The sequence below is a fragment of the Bidens hawaiensis genome, unplaced genomic scaffold, assembly GCF_021521415.1.
Source record: "Bidens hawaiensis isolate Kalapana, Puna unplaced genomic scaffold, B.hawaiensis_p1.1 tig00093110_1, whole genome shotgun sequence".
NCBI classification, from domain to species: Eukaryota; Viridiplantae; Streptophyta; class Magnoliopsida; order Asterales; family Asteraceae; genus Bidens; species Bidens hawaiensis.
The window spans coordinates 1-17,216 of NW_027506814.1; the positions used below are offsets into that span (position 1 = coordinate 1).

At 36.7% G+C, this 17,216-nt stretch overlaps 1 pseudogene; it reads left to right on the forward strand.

The window, feature by feature from the left end:
- The first annotated feature begins 16,239 nt into the window (after positions 1-16,239).
- Positions 16,240-16,599, forward strand: LOC143618581 (late embryogenesis abundant protein 47 pseudogene; annotated as a pseudogene).
- Positions 16,600-17,216: the final 617 nt, after the last annotated feature.

The window sequence follows — 17,216 nt, forward strand, 5'->3', positions numbered from 1 at the left end:
CGTTTTCGTTTATTTATTGCTATGTAGCTTGATGTTAAACGATGATTGCTAAACGATTTTTAATTCTAGGATATAACACTATGAATCTAGTTTCCAGAAAGGTAAAGTTTATAATTATTGGACATGTTTTGAATAGTTTTTATGATTTTACAAAAACACTGGTCAAAGTTGATTCAGGGAGTTATAGTTTGGCTTGTCTTTCTGACACCATAACTCCCTAATGACAAAACCAAACGGGTTGTTTTCAGTTCTGAAAGTTAGTATTATCAGTTTTGAAGACAACCTAATTGGTCTTGCACAATTTAGATTAATAAGTTGATAGAACCATTAAACAAGTTTTTGTTGTGCAATCTGCTGAACTGTTGGTACATATATGTAATGGTTGAATTATTGTAAGTTTTGTATGTATGAGAAAAATATATAAATTTTTTTGAGAAACCTAATTCATATATTCTACTATGGTAAATTTTGTAGAATTTATACTTAATCTTTTCTTAGTGAAAAAAAATCAGTTTGTACGTGCTATAATCTGTCTCGTGAACTAAGTGATCATAAGTTAAATTGTATGATGAATGGATGTTTGGTTGATTTGCCATGATACGATGTGTGAATACATGTTAGGACTTTTTAGTACAGTTGACATTTATTATTATCACCAACGTATCGTCGATTCAATTTTTTGTTTGTGTATACATTATGTCTAATGTGATTTTGTGTGATAGTCGTCGTGCTTTGAGGTTTCGCTTCACATTAACCTTTTACTAGTTATGATGTTAATATTTTAACAATTTTAGGTTCAAAAAGTTAGAGCCGAAATTGAAAAAGATGAAAGGAAGTCAAGAAACGAGTTGGAAAAATGAGTGAAACTAATGGAATAAATGGAAAAAGAACTTAAGGAAAATGAAGAAAGGAGGCAAAAACAATTTGATGAGTTTATGAGAAAGTTTGAGGTCGGTAGTAATTAGTAGTTGTTTCAAATATTTTGAATTCATAACTTATTAGTGAAGGTTTGTTAATGTAAACTTGTTTTGAATTTATGTTATTGGGTTTGTTAACTTATGAAATAGCAAGAAAAATGAATACAAAAAAAGGGAGGGTTTGTCGTCGTTACGAGTCAATACGGTGGCTAGTGAAGAAGTCGAACATCTAAAAGAGGTGTTTGGTCGTTTCGAAACCCATACCGTGGAACGCGCCAGTAACATGAAAGAAACCAACATATACCACGAAAAGCTTGCACAAACGTTGGAATTGCAGCAAATGAATAAAGACTATGATTCCCTCAAAGTGGCTGGTGAACACGAAGAGACCGCATTATTGTAACGACAACGACTTAAAGAATTGCACGGATATTATGGATATTAGATATTATGGATATTAGTTTTTTTTTGTTATGTATTTTTGTTTTGTATTTCATTTTTAATTTTAATGTATTTTTATTAATTATTTACTTATATGGGTTGTTATTTGTTTAGTTTATATATAAAAAGAAAATAATAAAAAATGGTGACGTGACAGTGAGGGGCTACAACACCATTACACCCAAAAATAAAAACATAACATTTGCTGACTGGACACCACGTGTCGCAATTCGCCCCAATTTATATCTCTTCCACTACACATAGTCTTAGGGAGACGTTTGCACCAGTCAGATCGGTGTACTCTCCACCCGTTATTAATGGTTCATGCTAAAGAAGGAGACTATGGAGTACTACGTACATTGAACAATCAGACAGAAAGGAAACTAACAGAAAAAAACCAATAAATAATAATAGGAGGGCCACATTAAACCTGTTTTTACATATCTTACTATATATAATTAGTCAGATTTGAGATATATTAATTTTACAACAAATTATTATCTACCCTCATACTTAAATAAATAAATGTTTGATTTTTTTATTACCAGTTAATTAACATAGCCAGCGAATATTTCACCTCGGTGTACTCTCCACCAATTATTAATGGTTCATGCTAGAGAAGGAGACTATGGAATACTACGTACATTGAACAATCAGACAGAAAGGAAACTAACAGAAAAAAAACCAATAAATAATAATAGGAGGGCCACATTAAACCTGTTTTTACATATCTTACTATATATAATTAGTCAGATTTGAGATATATTAATTTTACAACAAATTATTATCTACCCTCATACTTAAATAAATAAATGTTTGATTTTTTTATTACCAGTTAATTAACATAGCCAGCGAATATTTCATCTTGGTGGAGTGGCCAGGCTGATAAAGGATAAGAACCTAACCTCCTTGAGGTCTTAGGTTTAATATATCTGGAGCCCGTCCCGAGTTTTCTTTTACAGTGTATTTACTCCAGAGTGCTTGCTTTTGTGGAGGGTACAACATCTGTCAAGTGGCAGTTGGCTGGAAATTTTCTCAGGGAGCGCCTAGCCAAACTCGGATGCCAAGCGTGGACCCAGTTAAGACAACATAATCTTGGTACGAGTGGGGCGGTTGGGGCTTCCGACTTGGGAGCAGCGGTCAACTTATTCGCCATTCAAAAAAAAACATAGCCAACGAATCCATGATTATCTTAATTAATGCAAATTTATTAACTTAAACCAAATTTAGCTAGTCTGTTAAGTTGAATATTAAAAAATATATATATTTTACTACAGTTTGACATTAGACGAATTTTTAAAAACTAAGCAGTTATCAATATTTTAACATTTTACATATTAAACAAGAATGGGGTGAGGGCGGTTTAGTGAATACTAAATATCTGAGGTGACCAACTAATTAAGTCTTGGTTTACCCAAGCATTTGTCGCCTATGTAACTTTAAAGCCATTTTAGGAATGGCTAGATCACCTCTCTACTCTAGGGTAGTCTTCTTCATGTGACGAGCTGAGTCGAGCCAGGGAAAGCTTGGGCTGGGCTCGGTTATGTATGGAAACCGAACTGAAAATTTACAACGCCGTATACGTTTTTTGATAGTTTATCATATCAATCCTCTCGTTGCAACGCGCGGGTGTGTTTAGGTGTTTGTAATTAGGTTTTTACAATGTCTACGTATCTGAATAGTATATATACATCGGAACTTGTATAATCTTAGACGTCCGTACTGTTTGCTATCATTTCAAAATCATATATATTTGGTTACACATATTGAAGAATGACTACATATTGAAGAACCAAAATCCCATTTAATTAGTTGCATCAAATTGGCCAGCTCCGACTGCAGTAGTGGTATTGCCACTTGAAATAAAAACTGAAATGAATCGGCCATCTCAACTTGCAACTCTTTCAACATCTTCTAACACCCGAGTAGGTTGGAAATCAAGAAACATGGGAGCGTGATGAGTACGTACCGATTACAAGTGACATAAAATAACAAATATATTTTTTTTTAAATAGCTTAAAATGACCATAAATGATATTCATTAATCTTAGATAACCTTCTTGTGGAGACCTCAAATAGTCAAACTAGGAATACGATTTTTAGCATTGGACAGGGCTGAAGGCAAATCTGTCTAGGTGCATCTATAATTTTTTAGCATTACCTTAAAATTTGACCAAATCCAAACCATTTTAAATGAATTAATTTGAGTTATTTTAAATTTATATAGGTTGGTCTGGGTCATAAATTTTAAATAAATGGGTCAAAATGGGTCTCTTGAAATTCCACCTTCTTATTTTCGGGTCAAAATATAACGAAATGGGTCGACGTGGGTTCTGTTGAAAATAATTCACATGGGTAATTGGCACGTGCATGGTTTTCTCTCAAGTGAATATTATTAATTATTTAATAAATCAAGAGCTAAGTCAGTTGAAGACCTGGGTTTTCTGCATTATAATAGTTCAAGTTTGTTTCCTACTTTCATGTTTGTTTACGTTATCAGTATGGCTATTTAAGACTTTTGATATTTTCTTTTGTTATGTACGCTACAATCTGATTTCAATTGAAAGAGAGAGAACCCTAATTTAATTCAATATTTTGTTCTTTGTTGCTCTTGATATCTAACAATGTGGTATCAGAGCACAAATTGAGTGAGTTCATATATCACTACCCGTGAGCTTTTCCCTTTCGTAAGAAACCCTAATCACGGGTGAGCCTTCATCAAATTCCTATATACCTGTGTTTTAGGAGGAAGGATACGAATACTGGAATATTCGTATGAAAACCATTCTCATGTAAAAATATCTTTGGGAATTGGTTGAAACTGGTGTACCCAAAGGGAATGCTAATCAATAAAGTTAAAGAGAAGCCAAGAAGAAAGATGCGAAAGCCATGGCTCTGATTCAACAAGGTGTTGCTGATCAATTGTTTTCTAGAATTGCTGGTGTCATCAGCCAAAGAAACCTGGGATACTTTGAGAATCGAGTTCCAAGGCGATTCTCATGTGAAATCTGAAAAATTACAAGGTCTGAGAAGATAGTTCAAGAACCACCGGATGAAGAATGGAAAGATGATAGACGATTATTTCTCAAGAATCATGAGCATTCTCAGCCAACAACGTGCTTATGGAGAAGCCGTGACTGATTAGAAGATAGTCGAGAAGGTTTTAAGAATCATGTCCCCGAAGTTTGACTATGTGGAACCTTCCATTGAGGTATCATCAGATCTATCAAGTCTTACTCCTGTAAAGTTGATGGGCTCTCTTCAATCACAAGAAGAGAGGATGTTGGGGAGAAATGAGGAAGAAAATGCTAATTTAAGGAATGATGAACAAGCACCGCAAGTTATGCAAAATTCTAGAAGAAACCCTACTGATAGGGGCAGGGGGTGGCGGTCAATTTAGAGTCGGTGGTAGAGGAAGATTTGGTGAAAGGAGTCGAGGACCACAATGCCATATTTGTAGAAGATTTGGGCACTATAAGAAAGACAGTTGGTTCAATAATGAAGAGCAACATGCTAATGTAGCAGATCAAGAAAAACAACCAAGAAATGAAGATCAGACGTTGTTCGTAGCCTGCGTTAATGGGGGAGATCACTGCTCTCAAGAATTTATGCTAATGGAAAACTCAGAGTCACACACAACCAATTCCCCGTGGTTTATTGACTATGGGTGTTCAAATCACATGACTGGTGTTAAAAGAAGGTTTTGTTAGATAGGATGAAACTTTTAAACTTCATTGAAATCTGAGTGATAAGAAACAAGTGAAGTTTGAAGGAAAAGGAGACATAAAGATCAACACCAGTGATGGCAATTCAAAGATCTTGTGTGATGTGTACTCTGCTCCCAAGTTAAAATATAACCTCTTGAGTGTAGGTCAACTAATGAGGGGGATATTTTCCTTACACATTGAGGATGATGACTGCACCATTGTTCACAAAGAAACTCAAACCGAAATGATTAGAGTGAAGTTGGCCCCAAACAATATGTTTCTACTCGATGATGCTAAGACCAAAGAATACACAAAAACATCCAAAGGTGATGAGGTGTCAATGTTATGGCATTCCAGTTTTGGGCATCTTAATGTTGAAGGGTTGAGTTGCTTCATGATAAAGAAATGGTTCATGGTCTCCCACATATTAGATCAATCCATTATTGTGAAGGATGCATACTTAGAAAACAAACAAGGCACTCATTTCATGTGAACACCTGGCGAGCTGCTCATAAATTGGAACGGATACATTCAGACGTGTGCGGACCAATGCAGATCCCAAGTCTTGGTGGAAGTAAGTATTTCATATTATTTGTTGATGACTTTTCTCGTATGTGTTGGATATACTTCCTTGAAAGGAAGTCTGAAGCTTTTTTAAAATTCAAAATCTTTAAAGCCATGACTGAAAAACAAAGTGGTAATCAAGTTAAAGTCTTAAGAACTGATAGGGGTGGGGAGTATTGTCCAAATGAGTTTAACTCATTTTGTGATCTTAATGGGATAAAAAGGTAACTAAAGGCTCCTTATACTCCTGAACAAAATGGCGTCTCAGAAAGGAGGAATAGGACCGTTTTGAACCTGACTAGGAGCATTCTAAAGGCAAAACAATTGCCCAATTATTTTTGGGCAAAATCTACAGCCGCTGCATGCACACCCTTAACATGTCTCACCCTAAATCCCTTAATGTGAAAACACCCTTTGAAGTATGGATGAATAGAAATCCAGTTGTTCATAATACGAGGGTGTTTGGTTGTATTGCATACGGGCTTGTTCCATCTCAGATGAGAAGGAAGTTGGATCAAAGGTCCGAAAGAAATAATTTTATTGGTTACTCAAGTCAGTCAAAGGCTTTTCGTTGTATAATCCCATTACTAAAAATATAAGTACTAGAAAAGATATTGAATTTCTAGAAGAAGAACAATGGGATTGGAAGGGTAAAACTGATAATGAGTCATAACAACTGGTTGAGGATGACTCAGAAGATCTATCTGATGATGGGTTTGTTGAAGAACCTTCACAAGTCTCTAAAGCAGGTCAATCTTCCTCTCAAGGTGAGAATCTTTCACCCTCTTTTACTACACCAGTTGACGCAAGTACCCGAATTGCCCCAACTGATTCCAACACTTTACCTTTAAATATATAAAAAATCTAGAAGAAGTATTACAGTCATGCCAATTTGCCTTGTCTACTACTGATCCTCAATGTTATAAAGATGCTTCTAAAACGAAAGAATGGTAGAAGGCTATAAGAGAGAAGTTGGATGCAATAAACTACAACAACACTTGGAAGCTTGTTAAATCTCCAAGTCACAGAAACATCATAGGGGTAAAGTTAAAACTAAACTAAACCCAATTTAAAAAAGACCTAAAGTTAGGGATTTATCAATAGGTAATGTTGCACAAGGAGATTTTACTCGTTGGTGTCAATTGGGCGGTCTATGGGTGCAATTATCTCGACGAAAAAAATTCTTGTTATGCTTAATATCTTTAGTTTGATCTGTCTTAATTCTGTCCCAGAATTGGGTCAAAGAGAAGTGATCAAGAATAAAGATAGGTTTGTGGCTAAGGGCTATTCTCAAAGGGAAGTTGTTGATTCCCAAGAAACTTTTGCACCAGTTTCCAGGTTCGAAACTATCAGAATTGTTATCTCTATTGTTGCCTACATGGGTTGGTCTCTATTCCAACTTGATGTAAAATCGGCTTTCTTGAATGGAGAACTCAATGAAGAGATCTTTTCAAGACAATCATGTCTATGTTTTGTTTAAAGCCTTGTATGGTTTAAAACAGGCCCCTCGGCCCTGGTATGCAAAGATTTATACCTATTTTGTGTCTCATGGGTATCTAAGAAGTGAGAATGAGCCAACACTATACACCAAAAGAACTAGTGCAGGTAATGTTATTTATATGTGCATCTATGTAGATGATATTATTTACACTAGTTCTTGTTCATTGTTGGCTGATGAATTCAAGCAAGGCATGATGACTACCTTTGAGATGACGGATTTGGGGTTTCTTAATTACTACCTAGGCTTAGAAGTGAAGCAAACCAGCCAAGGGGGATTTGTGTCTCAAGAAAAATACGCTACAGAATTGTTGAAGAAATATGAGCTAGAGTTGGCTAATCAAGAAAGCACACCGATGAATGCTCAAAAAAGGTTGCAACTTGAAGACGGTGCTGATAAGGTGATTGCTACCATGTATAGAAGCATGGTTGGTGGTCTAATGTATTTGTCTCACACTAGGCCTAGCATAACATTCTATGTAAGTTATGTATCAAGATTCATGCAATCTCCATACAAGTTACATATGGGAGCAGTTAGAAGAATCATGATATACCTGACTGGTACTAGGATATTTGGAATATGGTATGGAACATCATAAGATGAAACGAAGATTTAACTGGTTGGATACTCGGATAGTGATTGGGCAGGGTGTGTTGATGATAGAAAAAGTGTTTCAGCCCAGGTGTTCTTAGTTGGTAATGGAGTTGCGACTTGGAATACCAAAAGGCAGCCCACGGTTGTATTGTCGAGTACCGAGGCTAAGTATGTAGCAGCTACAAGTGCTACATGTCAAGCTATATGGATTAGAAGAGTCCTACAAGATCTGGGATGGGAACAAAATGAAGCTACTACTGTGTTTTGTGACAACAAGTCTACTATCTATTTGTCTAAGAATCCAGTTCTACGTAGTAGATCAAAGCATATCGAGTTGAAATATCACTTCATTCATGATATAGTGGAGCAAGAAGTGGTGAAGTTGGAGTATTGTACTACAAATAATCAATTGGCTGATATCCTAACCAAGGCTCTTCCACAAGAAAAGTTTGTGTTCTTCAGGTATCAACTAGGAGTTTTGGAGTGTGAATTATGGGGGAGTGTTGAAAATAATTCACATGGGTAATTGGCTCGTGCATGGTTTTCTCTCAAGTGAATATTATTAATTATTTAATGAATCAGGAGATAAGTCAGTTGAAGACCTGGTTTTTCTACATTAGAATAGTTCAAGTTTGTTTCCTACTTTAATGTTTCTTTACGTTATCTGTATGGCTATTTACGCCTTTGATATTTTCTTTTGTTATGTAGGCTACAATCTGATTTCAATTGAAATAGAGAAAACCCTAATTTGATTCAGTACTTTGTTCTTAGTTGCTCTTGATATCTAACAGGTTGGTGTCTTCAGGATAAGTGGTAGGTTCCGGTCGAAAAATGGGTTTTGGATTGGAACGAGTCAGTTTAGGTTTTGACTCAGATCAGGTTTTTAGCCGACACAAGTTTTCGCACTAGACGAGTTGGGATTTGTAAAATCCTGCTTTTGATAATATTAAAATAAAAGAATTTTCCGTCTATTTACGGGTGTGTTTATATTTAGTCAAGATTAAATACAATATTAGAGTGTGGGCTTGGATCTTAAAAGATGAAATAAGAGATGGTGATGGGCCTTTGATCCATGGGCTTAAGGGTATATAAACCCCTTAAACCTTCCTAAAACTCTAAATTCTCATTCTTATCATCTAGCCTCCATAACACACTAAAAAACACACACAAACACCCTCCTATATCTCAAACCAAGATCCGAAGGAAAAGACACGAGCTGGTGGGTGTTAGAACATCATGACGAGCAAAACCTACACCAACACTAGATCATGTTCGTAAACTGATTCGATTAATTAAAGGTACGTTTTATAATGAAAACCCTTGTTCGGCTCGTGTAGTATTCCAAGATCTATACAAATGATAAAGACTAATCAAACATGATAATTCTCGATAAAATCTGTTAACACCTGATAGGTTAATTAATCAAACCAAAAACCAGATATAAACATGGATCAGATACTCCATTAAACCTTAACGTTTAAATGATTGGTTGATTGGGGTTACTAGGCGATGTGTTTGCGATTCTAACGACCCCAATTTTGTGTTGTTTCATCACGATTGCGGGTTAATCGCAAATCTGGTGTCTGTTGACTGTTTATGTTCATAGCAATTTTGACTTTGACAATCTTAGTCAATGAATGGATGAATACTGATGCTTATTCACTATAAGCGGATGGCAGGCCATTCGTGCAAATGAAGCTCCCATTCGTCTAATAGAGGTCATGAATGGTCTACTCATTCGTTATCCACCCATTCGCTATTTTAAGACAGCGAATCAATTCATTCGCTATAAAATACACTTGCATGCTCCTGTAACGAATGTATAACCTATTCGTTTCAAGAAAACACGAATGGCCCTAGTCATTCATTATGCACTCATTCGTTTCAGATCAAGCCATTCGTTAACGAATGGAATCATTCATCATAACGAATGGGGTAGCGTATGATGTAAAGTATTTAGTAAAAATTGAGTTTTAGATGAGATTTTAGTAAAGGACCTTTAATGAAAATAAATTTTTTCCAAGCTGACCTGGCATCTCGACCCCAGCCAGCGGCTCTGCCCCTTGGACTCTGCTAGGGGCTACTGCCCCTAGACCCCGCTTTCGGGGGCGCTGCTCCCGGACCCCGTCCGTTGAGGGTTATATTAAACTAGAAATACGATATATGTAGTGATAGTTAATTGATATGTGTAATTATTGTACAGTTAGCCGCGCCCAGTTAAAGAGAGGAGTTACCATTAACTCGGAAATGAACCAAGCTCAGGTGAGTTTCTAGCCCACTTCCTTGTTATGATTTCGGGGCTGTGTGCCTACTCAATGTGAATGTTAATACAATTACCTTAAATGATAAGTGTATGCTATGATGATTGATGTGATAATATGGTATGAATGTTATGAATAAATGCTTGTCGGTGCGTGAACGATCTTCTAAATATTGCACGTACTATCAAGGAATGTAACGTGTAGTATGTCTAATATGAGATAAGTATGTGTGAAATTACGTAATGAAATGAGTATGTACGAAAATATGTTTATATAAGGAAAGGTATGTATGGTTATCAGATGGATGGAATGTATGTTTAAAAGGAAACATACCCTAATAATATCTGCGAGTGTATGGAACAGACCCTAATAATATTTGCGAATGTAGGGAACAGACCCTAATAATATCTGCTAATGTAGGAAAAAACCCTTATAATATCTGCGAATGTAGGGAACATACCCTAATAATATCTACGAATGTTATAAGACGAAATGTTCTTTAAAATGTATATGTATGGATGAACGTATGTATGCATGTATGAAAGAAAGGTAATAGGCTAAGTATGAATATGTATATTCGGATACGTATATATATGTATGTATGTGAATGTATTGTATGTTGCCTGATTAACTAGAACTCACTCAGCGTAGCTGACTTTTGGTATGCACGCAGGTGAATAGGTTGAGGCAGCTCGCTTGAATAAGGACACATGACATTGGACTGAATACACTGACATATTGAGGAAAATGTTATGATGTTATTATGGATTATGTTTTAATTTTAAAGACAAAGATGTTTAATTTGAAAAGATTTGAACGATTCTGTAATATATGTTTGAAGTTTATTATTCCGCGAAAAGTTTTAATTACCTATGATATTTAGAACTGTGTTCATGAGTAAATCCAACGTCCATGCAGGGCACCGGGATCGGGGCCTTACAATTTTCTGATTCTTTATGGTCGATTTCGCATTCGTTTTCGATTCTTTTTTTATCTTGATCGATTTTTCGGTTTCGATCAGTTCGGTTCAGTTTTGGTTTTTTGTTTCGTTTTCGTTTCATTTCTTGGTTTTTTTAACGAGGACAACGGAGGAAACAATTTTGTTTTTTACATTTTGTTTTTCTTTTTGTTTTTTTACATTTTGTTTTTGTTTTTTATTTATATATATTTTGAGTTATAATTTTTATTAATTATTAATTTTGAATTTCTTTTAGAGGTTTTGATCTTAATAAAAACCTCTAAAAAAATAAAAAAAATCATAACTCAAAATATAAATAAATCAAAAAATGTAAAAAAAACAAAAATATTTCATCCATTGTCCGCGTTAAAAACCGAGCCTTACCCCTTCCGACCCGAACCAAAACAACCCTTTTTTAATTGACCCATTCCAACCCTATCCCGTTCCAACATGACCCTTTTCGACCCAACCCATTCAACCCTAGATACAGTAAAACCAATAGCAGTTGATACTTCCCGATTTGTTAGTCACCCAAGTCTAAATTACGACCCTTGTAGGAGTGGCAATCTAGACCTAAATTATTTCAAATGGGTTTGGGTTTTTTTAAAAATCATATGGGTTGGTTTGTGGCATAGATTTTTAACTAACTGAGTACAATGGGTCAATTGAAATTCCGCCTTTTTATTTTCGGGTAAAAAAAAGTCGATAAATTTAAAGAAAATGGTTGATTGGGTTAGTGTCTTAAGAAAAGTGCAGGTTTTGGTTGAAATAGGTTTTTGATTGGAACGAGTTCGGCTTAGGTTTTTGCTCGGATCAGGTTTCGAGACGACATGAGTTTCGCACTGGACGAGTTGGGTTTTAGTTTGATTTGTTTCTTTTTGGTCGGTTTCGATGCACAGGACGGATTGGGTTTCGGTTTCTTTTTGGTCGGTTTCGGATTCGTTTTTGGTTTTTTGTTTAGTTTTGGTCGTTTATATCAGTTTCGTTTATGTTTGGATTATTTTATTTAGTTTCGTTTTAATCGATTTTTTGATTTTGATCAATCCGGTTTAGTTTTGGTTTTTTGTTTCTTTTTCGACACTTTTCGGTTTCGGTTCATTTCTCGGGGTTTTCTTTTGAAGAGCGAGAAAAACGGAGTCAACGTTTTTAGTTTTTTTACTTTTTCCTTTTTGAGTTATGATTTTTTAAAATTTTTTAAGGGTTTTTATTAACATTAAAAACCCGACAAAAAATATTTAAAAAAATAATAAAAAATCATAACTTAAAATATGAATCAAAAAAGGAAAATGTAAAAAAACTAAAAAGTTTACTCCGTTGTCATTATTCTTCAAAAAAAAAATACCAGATCCGAAACCCGTTTTGACCCGTTCCGACCTTGACACATTCCGACCCGGACCCATTCTGACCCTAACCCGTTCCGACCCGAACCAAAACAACCATTTTTTTAGTTGACCAATTCCGACCCTTAACCCATTCGACCTTAACCCGTTTTGTCCCAACCCAACCCATTTTGCCACCCACACATGAAAATTTATGTTATGCTCCCGGCTGATGATATATGATAAAAAATAAAATATTTTTCGTGTCGGGTCGTTACAAGGGTCTGTTGCAGAGGTCTTTAAAGCCTATATCTTATGATTTTCAGAAGAGGAACCAAACGAGGTTGTAATGACCTGAAATTTTACATGATGCTTCCGGCTGATGAAATATGAGGTTCCCCAAAAATAAAATCTTTTTCGTGCCGGGTCGTTACAAGGGTCTTCGAAGCATATAGCTCATCATTTTTAAAAGATTACCCAAACGAGGTTCTAATGACCTAAGACTTTACGTTTTGCATCCGGCTAATGAAATATGAGGTTTCTTAAAAGTAAAATCTCTTTCTTATCGTGTCATTATAGGGTCCGTTACAGGGGTATTCGAAGCATATAGCTCATGATTTTCAAAAGAGTACCCAAACGAGGTTGTAATGACCTGAAAATTTATGTGACACTTCCGGCTGATGAAACATGAGGTTCTGAAGAAACACTAAGTGACCCCGGGTAGATTATAGATAATCTGGGGGTTAAGTAATGTTTCCCACAAGGGTTAGGTCCGGCAAAGAAGGATGTTCTTCAGATGACCTGCAAAACAGACACCGTGAGCTCGTCACTGAGAAGGGGGGGTTCCTCCTTGTGACCACCCTCCGGCGTAAGAATCAGACTAGATTTCTCTGAATATAAGTATATATTGAGAGAAATAGCCAGTGAAGGTAAGATACAAGAAGATCATACCGTTCCAAGGTGTTGGAGTATTTATAGCCGAAGGTAGGTTTCCAAGCAGGTATAGCCAACTGTATAATATTCCTGTTCTACCAACTATGGGCTACGCACGTGCCATGCTGGTTGGTGGGTAGGCAGCGGCTGATAGTGACAAGGCCGGCTGTGTACTGTTCCCTTTCCACCAACTGCAGGCCATGTGCGTGCCACGACAAGGGTTGGTGAGTAGGCAGCGGCTAATAGTGACAAACAGTACTAGAGCATGCTCCTCGTACTGTTGTCGGTGAGCTGTCACCCTGTGATTGGTTCATGGGCTGCTTTGGTCAGATCTTGTCTATTTTGTCCATACCTTGGCAGGTATAGTACAAAAGATCTTCTAGAAGCATACGGACTGGCTCATTTGGGCGGGAGTATTCCCGCCTTGCTCATTCCTTCAGGTGACACTGAATTATTTGAGAGTTAGTGCCTTGTGTGTGTAGCCTTGCTATTAGTGCGGGTAGCCTTCCCTGATGGCTTGTATCCGCAGCTGCGGGGACAGGCGGGGTACTTCACCATTGGGAGGCTTTCCCTGTGGGAACAGCTGGCGTACTGCGCGTAAGGTCTTCATCTCTGAGCATGGTGGGTCCTGCGGAACCAGTTGGTCCTTGCGCAGACGTCCCACTTCAAGGTGAGTCTTGCGGGTCCAACTGGGCTCTGCTGGGACCTACCTCTTCAAGTCCCCCCAGTCCAATGTTCTTCTCATGAATTGTTAATAAGTGAGGTGAACTTTGGACTTAAGCAAGGGGTTTTGAAAAGGATTTAGTTTTAAGGTTGTCCGTGGGGATTCTTCCCGCGGTTTCCCTAATGTCACGTGCAGAAATTCCCGACTTTTCTGCTTGATCTTTGGGTATGATGCGGGTAGGTGTGTAACCTCCTCGCAAGTCAGGAACGTTGAGTTTCACTTGTGTAGATTCTCCACGAGGTTTCGGTAGTTTTAAACATAGTGATCAATTATGTTAAAGAACCAATTCCATCCTGGAGCTTCAAACAATCTAGTTCTCAACGTTCCCGCTATGCGGGGATGTTATTTCCCTTTCCGCAAGCATGGCCCAGAAGATCCTTCTTGGTTTCAATTCCCTGCGAGTGCTAAGTATGTGAAGGGTTTCGCCTTAACACTGTACCCGCACTCGTCTTATAGTTATCTTACTTCCAATGTATTCTTGGCAAAGCATAAATTCATACTTTTAAAAACCAACAAAATACCAAACTAATAATTCATGACAGAAGCCAAATTATAAAATAAAAACTCCAACATTTTAAAGCCAAGATATATGATAATATCATATATCCCTTAAAACTACAATATTTTTAAATTCGTGAAATTTATACTCTTATTCTAAATGTGCATTAGAAACAGAAGAGTATAATGATCACACATTCAAAATCATAAGCCACTTCATTTAAGCTAGATACACTAGATAAAATAACTATCCAACTGCATTTACCATAACGTGTCGATCACATTTGAGTAGTTTATGATCAATAATCTCCTCCCCGTATGTAGTGTCTGCCCCATATTGAGATGCCTCTGAATGGTCATGTCCCCTTGATATTAAATGGTTTGATATAAGATATGCAACTATTATGAATAATTTTTTAATTGAAATCATACCTGAAGACCATCCATTGCTGTCTAGTAACCCCTTTGTAGCTACATTGACAAACATGAAACCGCTTTGACTCGTTAACAACGTCGCATGCTCTTCAGATGGACTGCCCTTGAAATTTAATTCAAGACCCAATCATCTATCAATAATCAAAATTGACCCAAAAAAGTACAAAACTAACAAACCATAAATCTAAACCTATAACAATCTTCAATTAAGATAATAACAATTTGAAGAAGTTTAATACCAGTAAACGAAGAAGCCAGAGCCGGTAATGGATGTCGCAGAAGACCATAACTCAGTTAAAACCCTAGTTGTAATGATTCTTTAACCAATAACACAGTTCAAATCATATCATAAACCATCTCTAATGCTTGTTCTTGTTAAAAGCTTAAACTCCCGGAAATATGCGTCGTCTTTTCTCTAGGTTGCATTCACAATTCATTAGTAAATCAAATAAAAACAATAAAAAAACCCTAAACCTGTATTCCCCATAATTATCAAAGTAATACATTTCAACTCACAATTAATAAATTCATAAACTTCAACTAACAATTATAAATAATTACACAATGCAGCATAAGCACAAACCTTGCCATTGGCGCAACTAAATCCCACAAAATCAGAATAATTGTCACTTCCAGCGAGCTCATCACGGACAGGGAGCCACTCGACGGTGAGCGAGGCCCCTCAAGCGCATGTGTGAGACCAAATCATTAGAAACTGAACCCCGACTAAATCTCCATTGTCTTAACCCACCACCAACAGACTATTCCAACCACAAATCTCAAAATATATGATGAAATCTGAAAAGAACCATTGAAGATTAGTAAATTAGGGTTTGTTTCCTATGCCCAATATGGAATAAAAATCATGAACGGGGAGACGGAGGTGAGGAGAAATCGTCGATGTTCATTCAACAAGAGAGAGAGAGAGAGAGATTGTTTTAGTATTGAGAGATCTTGAAATGGTGTTAAGATTTAATGTAGTAACCATTTGTACACAATGCACAATTCATTGTAATCTCTTAATTTTTTCAACATAATTTATTCTCTCTGATATGTATTATATATAGCAATATATATATATAATATATAAAAGCAAAAAAGAACAATTATAATAATCAAAATCAAAAGAGTTTTGTTTGTTTTGTTTGTGTCCGTTATAATATGAAAAATAGTTCATTTTTTAATAATATCAATAGAAGTCATTCTCGTGACTAGGTGAGTTAACTAGTAAGCAGTAAAATGCATGTAGATAATTGACACGTAGCAAGCCTCAAAATGAAGTGCATACGCCCCTTGTTCTCCACGTGTCATCAAGGAATATCAAATATAAAAATGTATATATACACGTCTCATAGTCATCATCATTCTCATTCATATGAACTGACTTAAGCTAGCTAGCAATGAGCCAGGGACAACCACGACGACCTATCAAATACGGCGATGTGTCGGGAGAGTTGGGCAGTCAACCCATCACCCCACAAGAAGCAGCCGTCATGCAGTCCTCTGCTGTGAGAAAAAGCAGTGAAGATGATCTGGTTACGATAGGAGAAGCACTAGAGACTGCTGCCTTATCTGCTTCAGAGAAACCAGTTGAACAGAGTGATGCCGCCGCTATACAAGCAGCAGAAGTTCGTGCAACTGGTCGTATGCAACTGATACCGGGTGGCGTGGCAGCCAAAGCTCAAGGGGCAGCCTCCCTAAATGCACGGGCCATGCGTGATGAGGACAAACAAAGCTTGGAGATGTCTTGGTGGTTATATATTATATATAACTAGCTAGTATATATATATATATATATATAACTGATGGTGATTTCTACATTTATTTATTATATTACAAACAAGTGCGTCTTGTAAAACGCACATGCATGATTCATTTGACTTTTATATATATTTATGAACAAAAACGCATAAAATGAACACAAATTAAGCCAAAAAAACGAAGTATAAAGCATCAATTCATCCAAAAATAAATTAACAAACGTAAATGAAGAAACACTAAGTCGACACCCGGGTAGATTATGGATTATCTGGGGGTTAAGTAATGTTTCCCACGAGGGTTAGGTCCGGCAAAGAAGGATGTTCTTCAGATGACCTGCAACACAGACACCGTGAGCTCGTCACTGAGAAGGGGGGTTCCTCCTTGTGACCACCCTCCGGCGTGAGAATCAGACTAGATTGCTCTGATATAAGTATATATTGAGAGAAATAGCCAGTGAAGGTAAGATACAAGAAGATCATACCTTTCCAAGGTGTTGGAGTATTTATAGCCGAAGGTAGGTTTCCAAGCAGGTACAGCCAGCTGTATAATATTCTTGTTCTACCAACTATGGGCTACGCACGTGCCATGCTGGTTGGTGGGTAGGCA